Raw genomic sequence first — 9,639 nt, 5'->3', positions numbered from 1 at the left:
AGTCAGGGTGAGAATCTTTCCAATTAACTGCTAGATTAAAAAATCTTCTGAAGATTCTCAGGATCATTGCCTTGCTCATCTTTTACATATACTGTTTACAATTTAATCGAGACAAAGAAAGAGAAAACCTAGGACAAGAAGTGTGGTCATCCTCCATACACATTTATAGTAGTATAAACATCATTTACCATATTTATTACATTCATTACTTCAGGAAAAAGGATAAGGGAGGCTCATCAAACACTACAACAAAGAAATGTTTGTTTTATATAAGACTTACCAAATAAACAGAAAAACAAATAATACATATAGCACTAGTCTCAAAGCTGCACAATAAAGAAGCAAAGCATCTGAGATGAAAAATTGAGGAAAATATACACATATGAGCTTGCTGAGGAAATAAATCACAGTTCTAATCTTCAAGGCTACAGAATGCATTTTTCAAGAAGCTGTGCATAGTCGGCTTTGACCTTTGCCTCACCATCTTTCACTGGATCCTTGACTTTTACGGAGGAAAGTTTATAGAGGATCTCCCCCACGTGTTCACAGATAATGCGCCATGTGATTTTACTGTCACTCTGGACAGTGGTCTCAAGAGCTCTACGAGTCATATCATAAAAGGCAATCATGTTGGACAACATCCCTACTGTCTTGTAGAATAGGCAGAACCTGTCATAAAAAGTATATCCTGGGGCCAGGGAGATGGCTCAGTAGGATGAGTGCTTGACTGGCAAACACAAGGATCTGAGTTCAATCCCCGGTTCCGCAAAAAAAAAAAAAAAAAAAAAAAAAAAAAAAAAAAAGTATATCCATTTTGTTGCAGGAAGTCATCTTTGCTAAGTTTTGATACTTCCAGGGTGATTTCTATCTATTTCTGCTAATGAAGCCTGAACAATACCAAAAGTAGCAGATGTACCTGGATCAGAAAAATCACCACCAGGTGGAGAAACTGCTCCTACAATGCTGTCACTCCCTTCTCTTTCAGGATTTCCAAGACCTTTCACTCTGCCTGCTCGCTCACAGAAAGAGGCCGGACGGGCACCAAGATATGCAGGATATCCACTATTTGCAGGCTTTTCAGCTAAGCAACCAGAAATTTCCCCAAGGGCCTCAGACCATCTAGAGGTAGAGTCAACATCATACTGATATGGTAACCCACATCACGGAAATGTTCTGACAGTGTAATTCCAGTATAAATAGAGGCTTCTCTAGCAGCAACAGGCACACTGGAGGCATTGGCCACCAAAGCTGTCCTCTTCATAACTGACTCCACCTTACCATCAACTTCCATAGTGAACTCTGGGAAGTCTCAGAGAACTTCAGACATATCATTTCCTTTTTCACCGCACCCTACATAGATGATCACATCACTGTTAAGACTACTTGGACAGAGACTGTGATATTACTGTCTTCCCACAGCCAAAAGCCCAGGGATAGCAGTTATCTCTCACTGTACACACAGAAAAAGAGCATCTAAGACTCGCTGGCCAGTCAGTAAAGGGTGATTGGCTGGCAGCTTCTCTATGACAGGCTGGACCTGACAGATGGGCCATGCTTGGACCATGTTGAACTTCTTTACACCTTAAAATTCAAGCTCCAAGACTACATCAGAGGTATCATAATTCCCAAAAGGTAGGAACAATTCAGTATCAAGGACTATCATATGCCCAGTACTAGAAAATCCTTTTAAAAATATAATTAAAACAATCATCAATGCATTCCATAGCCTTGAAGATTAGAACTGTGATTTCTTTCCTCGGCAAGCTCATATGTGTATATTTTCCTCAATTTTTCATCTCAGATGCTTTGCTTCTTTATTGTGCAGCTTTGAGACTAGTGCTATGTGTATTATTTGTTTTTCTGTTTATTTGGTAAGTCTTATATAAAACAAACATTCCTTTGTTGTAGTGCTTGATGAGCCTCCCTTGTCCTTTTTCCTGAAGTAATGAATGTAATAAATATGATAAACGATGCTTATACTACTATAAATGTGTATGGAGGATGACCATGTGGAGCAATGTAAGTTGTAGTCTCTCGGTCTTGTGAAGGTAACATGATTTTGTGTTTGATGAGTGAGATCTCATTGACAAGTGACATGACTGCCAACTGTAGGTTTTTGCATGGTGTAAAAATCCCACCTGATATCTCTGCTAAGGACAGACACATTTACTCCTCTTGGGATGTAGACACTTTGGGTCTGATTGCTGATATCTGATGAAGGCCTTTGAATATCATCACAAATGGCTCCTATAATGCTAGGACCAAGCTCTGAGGAGAGGGGTTTACCAGAACAGAGTACAGAGTCTCCAACAGACACACCAGACATTTCTTCATACACTTGAATAACAGCTATATCACCTTCCAACCTAATTTCTCCAACCAGCTCGTGGTGGCCCACTCTCACCAGCTCATACATGGTACCACCTGCCATGTCACAGGCTGTAACAACAGATCCTGAGACCCCTGCACATAACCAAACGTGTTTTCTTTCTCATCATCAAGTATTTTGGGTAGTTTGGAGAAATTCATTGTGGTAATATATTCTCAACCTTGGGAAAGGTGGGCCTTTCAACTCCTAGGTAGAGGGGCGACCACAGTGAGGGGTCTGGGGTCAGGAGATCCGGAGAAAGGAGCTCCTTTCCAGTGTAGGGTGACAGCAAGGAGGATGCCCCAAGCAGCTAAGGTTGCCATTCACACTCTCCCCTCCTTTACTGCCTCCACCCTTCTACCACCCCATTTAGTCACCTCTTTTTCCTTTTTCCTCTTCTTCTTAGTTTCTTACACTTTTTCTTTCTTCTTCCAATTTCACATGCATATATCTGCTAATATGAACAACGAATTTGAAGACAACACTATACATTACAATAAATTTGAAGTGTGAAACTCATATTATATTGTTCAGTGAGATTCTGTACTATTTGTAATTTTTCTGTTTTAATACTATTTTGTTCTCTCTTTAAAGAATAAAACTTAAAAGATTAAAAAAGAATGATCAAACAAGATAAAGAAGGTCACTACATACTTGTTAGGGGAAAACTTTAAGAGGAAGAGATAACAATCCAAAATATGCAGGCACCAAATATGGGAGCACCCAACTATATAAGACAATTTTTAAAGAATGTAAAAATCAAATAACCAATAACAATTTTAACAGGGGACCTTAGCACCCCATTGTCTCAAAGAGATAGATTAACTAGACAAAAAAAATTAGCAAAGAAGTAATAGCAAAGAACTGAACCAAACCTTTGAACAAATGGACTTAGTAGACTTTAACAGAGTGTTTCACCCAACAATATCAGAATATACATTTTTTCAGCTGCACATGAGGTGTTCTCTAAAATAGACCATATACTAGTCCAAACAACATGCTTAAGGAAATGCAAGGGAATTGAAATTATGCCATGCATATTATCTGACCATAGTGCAACAAAACTGGAAATTACAGACAAAAGAAGTAGCAAAAACTCCATGAGCACATGGAAATTAACACCCTCCTAAACAACTGACAGGTCACAGATGAAATTAAGGAAAAATTAAAAAATATTTACAACCCAATGAAAATTCAAACACAACTTACCAGAATTTGTAGGATGCAATAAAAGTAGTTTTGAGAGGGAAATTTATAGTGGTGAATTCTCACATTAGGAAAACAGAATGAGAACAAATAAATATTTTAATGCTGCACCTCAAGCTTCTAGAAAAAGAGTAAGTCAAGCACAAAGTCTAAAGAAGGGAAGAAATTATAAAAATCAGAGAAGAAATTAATGCAACTGAGACAAAGGAAACAATACAAAGAATTAATAAGTCAAAGAGTTGGTTACTTGAAATATTAAAAGATTAAATAAAATTAATACACTCCTAGCCATCAAAAAAAAAGGAAAAATCCAAATTTATGCAATAAGGAATGAAAAGGGTGAAATTACCAAAGAACCTGTAGAAATTCAGAGGATCATCAATATCAACTTTGTAAATCTTTACTCTCATAGGACAGAAAACATAGAAGAATTGGACAGATTCCTAGATACACACAAATTACCAAAATTGATTCAAGAAGATATAAAAGTACAGGATAACCTAATGTCAGACAATGAAATTGAAAATGCAATTAAAAAAACTTACCAACAAAGAAAAAGCCCAGGTCCCAATGGATTCACAGCTGAATTCTACAAGAAAATTTAATGCCAACATTCTTCAAAATTTTCAATGAATTTGAAAGGGAAGCAATTTTCCCAAACTCATTCCTGGCAGAAAGTATTACACTGATACCAAAACCAGAGAAAGATCCAACCACAAACCTACAAGCCAATCTCCCTAATGAACATAGATGCAAAAATCCTCAGTAATATACTAGCAAATGTAATGCAGCAAATCATCAAGAAAATTAACGCACCATGACTAAGTAGGATTCATCCCAGGGATACAGGGATAGTTCAACATACGCAAATCCATAAATGTAATGAAAAATAAAAATTATATGATCATCTCAATAGATACAGAAAATGCTTTTGACAAAATCCAACACCATTCATGAAAAAAAAAAAACCTACAGAAAATCAGAACAGATAGTCTTTACATGAATCTGATGAAAGTTAGCTATGGCAAACCAACAACCAACATCATTCTAAATGGATGAAAACTAAAAACTTTCACTCTAAAATGAGGAACAAGACAAAGATGTCCTCTATCACCACTCTTATTGGACATAGTTCTGGAAATATTAACCAAAGCAATTAGACAAGAGAGAACTAAATGGAATAAGAATTGAAAAGGAAGAAGTTAAATCATCATTATTTGCAGATGACATGATATTCTACATGGAAGAGCCAAAAAAACTCCACCAGGAGACTCCTAAAATTAATGAACAAAATCAGTAGCATAACAGGATATAGTCAACACCTAAAAAATCAACAGCATTCCTGTACACAAACAACATCACTGAGAGAGAAATTAGGGAACCAACACCCTTCATAATAGCATCCAAAAAATGAAATACTTAGAAATTAATCTAACAAAGAAATTAAAACATCTACACAATGAAAATTACAATACTCTTTAAAAAGAGATTGAAGAGGATTTCAGAAAATAGAAAGATATCCCTTGCTCATGAAGGGGAAGAACAAACAATGTGAAAATGGCCATACTTCCAAAACTATTACACAGATATAACGTAATCCTGACCAAAATACCATCAGCATACATCACAGATCTATAAAAAACATTTCTAAAATTCATTTGGAAGCAGAAAAGACCTAGAATAGCAAAGACAATCCTGGGAAACAAATGAAAGGCAGGAAACATCACAACTCCTGATCTGAAAGTATACTACGAAGTTACTGTGATAAAAATCAGCATTCTACTGGTAAAAACAAAGACATGAGGATCAATGGAACAGATTAGAAGATGCCGACACAACTACAAACACACTCAGCCACCTTATCTTTGACAAAGGGGCCAAACATGTTCACTAGAAGAAAGACAGCCTCTTTAACAAATGGTGTTGGAAAAACTAGCTTTCTACAGGCTGAAAAACTAAAACTAGATCCATGGCTGACACCATGCACTAAGCTAAAATCAAAATGGATTAAAGATCGAAACATTAAAGCACAAGCACTAAATCTAGTGGAATAGAAAGTAGGTAGATTTCTTGACAACATAGGGGTAGACAAAGAGTCCATGAACAAAAGCCAAACTGCACAGAAAATACTACAAAGAACCAATAATGGGGATCTCATCTTACTGAAAAGTTTTGTATATCAAAAGAAATCACCAACAGAGTGAAAAGAAAACCTACAAATTGGGGAAAAGTCTCAACCAACAGTCACTTAGACAAAGGACTTCTATCTAGAATATATAAAGAATATTTAAAGTTCAGGCCCCCAAAATTCAAAGACCCAATCCAAAAATGGGCATCTAAGATGAATACACACATCTCAGAGGAAGAAATACAAATGCCAAGTAAATATACAAAAAAATGTTCACCATCATTGGTCATATAAGAAATGCAAATTAAAACAACACTAAGGTTCCATAGCACCCCAGAAAAAAATGGCTCTCATCAAGAAATCAAAAAAAAAAAAAAAAAAAAAAACAAGCAATAGCCACTGCCAAAGAGGATGTGGGGGAAAGGGAACCCTTCTCCACTGTTCATGGGAGTGTAAACTGGTACAACCTCTGTGGAAATCAGTGTGGAGATTCTTCAAAAAACAATAGGCTTAGAAGTCCCATTCAACCCACTTACTGCCCTTCTGGGTATTTTTCCAGAAGAACTGAACTCATCATACCACAATAGTATGTGTGCACCCACATTTACAGCAGCACAATTTGTCTTGTAGACAACCCAAATGTCCATCAACTGAGGAATGGATAAAAAATATGTGGCATTTTTAAACAATGAAGTTTTATTTGCCTATAAAGAAAGATAAACTTGAGGCTTCTATAGGTAAATGGATGAAGCTAGAGGCTATATTCATTAGTGAAATAAATCAGACCCCCATGTGTAAAGATTGTATGGCCTCCATAGTGTAGGGACCTAAAAGAGTAAATAAAATCTAAAAGGTATAGTATAGTAAAAGGGAAAGAAACCACTCACAAGGAATGAACGGGGATGAGGGGAGGGGAAAAAGTCATGTATGTATACACGCAGGATAGCTAAGATGATTTTACTACTAATCTCTATCAGTGTTTTTTTTTTAAGGCAGAAGTTAATGCTTAAAATTTTTATTTTGACCAGTTCTACATGCTTATATCTGGTAATCTCAGCAGCTACACTGAAGACAACAACATGCAATATAGCAACCATGGTTGAGGGGGCTTGTGGTTTAGCTCAGTTGTTGGAGCGCCTGCTCTAGCAAAACCAGACTCGGGACTGTGATTCAATGCCTAGCTCCACCTGCCTTAACAGACCCGCCCTTAGGCAGCCTCAACCAGCTTCCTCCACAAAAAAAAAAAAAAAAAAAAAAAAAAAACATCCATGTTGAGTACCTATAAAAATAAAATAAAATGGTACGACTAAGTTCAATTTCCAACAGGGATGGAGCAGTTCAATGGTAGAAATTTTTTAATTTAATGCATCATATTTAGTTTATTTCTTTAAAAATACATCTTAAGGAGTCAAGGATATAGCTCAGGGGCATAAGTGCCTGATTAGCAGGCACAAATCCCAAATTCAATCCCTGGTACTAAAATAAAATAAAATAATAAATAAAAATACATCTTAAGCTTTCAATAAGTCAGTTGCTTCCTCAATCTTTGGGCATAATTAGAATGTTAGATATACACAATTCCTATTTTTGTGGAAGTATAGTGTCACCAAGAAGACCAACAATTACATAGGAATGTGATGTCACATGGTGGCAACTATCTAGGGGCTATGGAAAAGCTTATAGATACACACAAGGAGTATTTAATTGGGTCTACTGCACCAGGGATAGCTTTGCAGAGTGAAAAATTGAATCAGATAGAGTAGAAATGGGGAAAGGTATTTTTCATAGGAAAGAGAAAAAGATGGGAGGTAGTGGTGAAGGAGATACCCGTGCATGGAAGAAATTGAAAGATACTTCTTTCTATACATGCTGCAGAGGGGTTAAGTGGTTGTCCCTAGGAAAAACATCTACCAAGAAACTAAACGCTACCTTATTTAGAAAAAAACTTTTTGACAGACAAGGTGGTGCCTGCCTGTAATCCCAGTACTTGGGAGGCTCAAGCAAGAGGACTGCTGCAAATTTGAGGCCAGCATGGGCTACACAGAGTTCAAAGCCAGTCTGAACTACATAGCAAGAGTGTTACAGAGGCCGTGGGGCGGGGGCTTTAGAAGATGAAAGCATCCCAGACTGTGCACACAGTCTCTAAAGCCAGTAACAAATGTCACTAACGGAAAAAAACAAGATAGAGAAAAAATTGACCAAAAACAGGCAGAGCAGATGGGAATGATGCAACTAAAGTCAAGGAATGCTGAGGACTGATAGACGAAGTCACAGGCTAGGAGAGGGGTGTGGGGTGGATTTTTTCCTAGAAAATTCCAGAAGAAACCAGCACTTCTGTTCCCTTCATTTTGGATTTCTGTTCCTTAGAAACATACAAAAAGCTCTGTTGTGTTAAGTCACCCTGTATGTGATAAGTTTTTATGTGGATTTAGAAAACTACATAAAGATGCAAAAGAGTCATTTGATAACCTTAGTACTCATTGAAAACTTTAAAACCAAATTAGTAAATCAGGGATAATGTGAAAATGTCTACAAAAAAAAAAAAGTCACATTTAAAAATAAAACAGAGAGGGCCTGCCCCTTAGCTCAGTTCTTTAAGTGGCTGCTTCAACAAAGCAGTCAGGCTCAGGTTGCTGTGGTTCGATCCCCACAACTCAAGCCAGCCAAACCTGCCCTGAAGGCATTCGGAGCAAAAAAATAAAAAATAAAATAAAATAAAACAGAAATAACGCAAAGAAAACCAGAACAAGTGTCCCTATATTATTGAGTGTAATTATGGATTTTCTTATCGATTCCCTCAGAAAAATGAAAAGGACTAATTTGGGGAGGAGTGAAATAAAATGGCCACTTCATATGTTGTGACTGTAAACGGAGAACTAAAAGAAGTAACTTTAAAAAACTGTAATTCACCCATTAATAAGATAGCAAATTATTTAAAAATTAGTTCTAGTTCGTGCCTATTCCCAGAATAGTTAAAAATAATAATAAATTGAGAAACATCTAAATAGTTAATTCGTTGAAAAAAAATTTATTCTAGAAATAAATCTTTAAATTGAAGTGCTAATCCTAATGATGAAAACCATATCATTTGATTGAGGAGACATAAAAGAAGATTCAAACAAATAGAGAGATGTGCTATATACTAGACAAAAATGTTTAATACAAAATTTCTTCAAATAAATCTCTGTATTTCTCACAATTAAAATACCAACAAGATTTTAAAAAAATAAACAAAATGATCCTAAAGTCAATCTGAAAACATAAAAGTAAAAAATACCTGTTGCTGTTTTGAAAAGTCGTAAGATTGCTTTAGTAGATTAAGAAAAATTTCAACTTGTTTAAAGAAGATTACAAAATGTTATGAGCATAATTTCTGTTTAAAGCTGTATAGAACGGGAGTTTGAAGTCGACATAGGAAAATGTAAGCAACTGCTGTGGGTGGTGGAATAATAGGACAATTTTTAAAACGTGGTTCTATTTTGCAAATCTTCTACAATAAACATTTGTTTCTACCGTATACAGGAAAAGGAATGAAGATGTCTTTTCAAAAACTGAGATCACATCGTCACCTTTTCAGAACGTCTCCGTTTATTTTCGCTCTATACCTCCCAACCTGCGCTAGGTCACTGTGCTTGTCTGTATACAAATTAGTAAATGGTGGCACTGGGCTTGGCGCCCGGCAGCCCCTGCTCCTCTCCGCGACAGCGCCGAGCGCTGCGGAAAAGCTCCCGCCCGCCGCGCCCTTCTGCCGCCTCTGGACCTCGCCCCCAGCGCGGCAGACCTGCAGCCAACAGTCTGGCCGTGTCTTCCGTCGCAGATTCTGTACATAATTCTTCAGTCCTCTTAGCCTTGTGTGTTCTTCACAAACAAAGCTGCATCTTTTATTTTTGCATCCATAATACAAAGCCCAGCGCTCAAAAGATTTGCTGATCAAATA

General features: G+C 36.8%; 1 pseudogene; it reads right to left on the bottom strand.

The window, feature by feature from the left end:
* Positions 1 to 836: 836 nt before the first annotated feature.
* Positions 837 to 2,529, bottom strand: LOC101588251 (annotated as a pseudogene).
* Between the last annotated feature and the right edge of the window lie 7,110 nt (positions 2,530 to 9,639).

This window comes from Octodon degus, unplaced genomic scaffold, assembly GCF_000260255.1.
Source record: "Octodon degus isolate 3935 unplaced genomic scaffold, OctDeg1.0 scaffold00084, whole genome shotgun sequence".
NCBI lineage: Eukaryota > Metazoa > Chordata > Mammalia > Rodentia > Octodontidae > Octodon > Octodon degus.
Note: the sequence above shows the minus strand (reverse complement) of the source record. Positions and strands in the feature narration are given on the sequence as shown.